The sequence below is a fragment of the Notothenia coriiceps genome, unplaced genomic scaffold (genome assembly GCF_000735185.1).
Source record: "Notothenia coriiceps isolate Sejong01 unplaced genomic scaffold, NC01 NC01_scaffold00027656, whole genome shotgun sequence".
Classification (NCBI taxonomy): Eukaryota; Metazoa; Chordata; class Actinopteri; order Perciformes; family Nototheniidae; genus Notothenia; species Notothenia coriiceps.
This window is the reverse complement of record NW_011360357.1, coordinates 79,413-81,291: the sequence shown is the minus strand read 5'-3', so window position 1 is coordinate 81,291 and position 1,879 is coordinate 79,413.

Sequence of the window (1,879 nt, the reverse complement as noted above, 5' to 3'; positions counted from 1 at the left end):
AAAAATGTTTTTGGTACCTTGCGTAAATTATATTTTAAATGCAGGACTTGTAAAAGATTATTTTTACACTGTAGTATTTCTACTTTTAATTAAGCAAAAAATCTACGAGTACTTCTTCCACCACTGTGTATATCTGACTGTTGCCCGTAATGTAGAGTATTAATAATGTATTTAATTCAAAAGTAAAACAAATCAATATCTTTTTTTTTTTAAACCTGAAAGCGAAGCCTTTGACTCCACATTGAAGCACATTGTGTGATTTCACACATCATGTCATAACTCCTACAGCAGCCGGCACACAACAGACAGCAGGTGGGAGAATAACAACAGTGAGTAAGCAACCACAAATACTAATAGTGGCGTTGACCGTACTGTCTACAATAATAAGAAGTTAGTTTGTCTTACCTCAATGTTCTGCGGTAGAGTATTCAGCATCTGGGTATTAAGCTGCAGGACACAAAACAAACAGAGCACTTAGTAAAGAAAACCAAAAATGGTCAAAGTTGGAAAATAAAGTAAATGTAGACGAACCTACCTCCACATTATCTCTCAAGTCAGTCAAGTGGCTCAGGGCTTCTTTTAATAATCTCTTTGGGTCTGTCCTGGCCAAAGAACTGCAGAAGAATGCAAAAAGGCAAAAAACAACCAACTTCATATTTTCAGTTTGAGCAGACGGCACCAGATCACCCAAAGAAGCTTTTCAAAAGATTTGTTGGAAATGCAAATAGTTGTTTCGCTTACCTTTTTATACTTATCCCTGAGGACACAGGAAAACCACTCGCAGAGTCTTGGAAAGCTGCAGAAACGGGTGTGTGAGTAATGACTTTTTCTTTTCCACTGGCAGTCACCACTACGTGATACGAGAGTGGCGTCAAGCCGCGCGTGCGTGGGGCCTAAAGATGCATGTGTGTGAATGTAAAGATGTTTGAGTGCACCCGACAGGAAGCTACAGGAAGACGGCACTTCCCATTTTCATTTTGAATCAGCGGAGCCACAACTTTACCGTGTCATAGGCCGTGTTCGTAGGTGTGGTATTGATAACCTGAATGTGTTCATTGCATCAGGGCCACCTACACAACATGCTTCAACAACAGGAAACACTTTTAAGTATTGATGTTCAACCAGAAGGAGAAGTGAGGGGTATGCAAAAACGATTGTGTTATCAAGTCGGATGAAATGCTGTTTAGGAAATGCTGTTTCTAACTGGTCAGTGACAGTTTGAAACCAATTTCACAATAAAACTCGAATTAAACCACCAGATTCAATCCAACATAAAATGAAACCATGTTACAATGGAGAAATCTTGATGAATGCATTATTTATTTACTTTGAGTTAGTACAAAAGTTACATTACAGACAGCTCAATTGACCCACTAGAAATGAACTCAGGCTGCTTTTGACACGAGTATAACGGTACGCGCTTTAACATTTTGAAATCACCGTTTTGACCTAGTAACCCCAATTGCGGCTGGTCAAAGCCCCCAGGAAGTTAGTGTTGAAGCAAACGTTCATAGTGGCCAAACGGTGGTACGTCGTTTGGACCCAAAAATACTTGATCCCATGGACTTAGAAAAAAAAAAATTTGAATTCTGGTTTTAGCCGTTTTAGGACATGATGATTTAAAAATGGGCTTTTCAAGTGTCTGTCCTTGGGAGTTGTTCTACAGATGTCTCTTCCCAAATGGAAGCCAGTGGGATCGAGTCTTTTTGGGCCCAAGCGGACTTGACGCATCAGACTGAAGACGAGACTTAAGGAAAACTAAAGTGAGCATTCTCCGAGTTTTCCGATGGATGATTCAGGGAATTGTGAGTGCCGGTCCAGTTTGGCTTTACCCACAACTGAGCAGCTCTCTCAGGAATGAAGTACCCCCCCCCCCCCC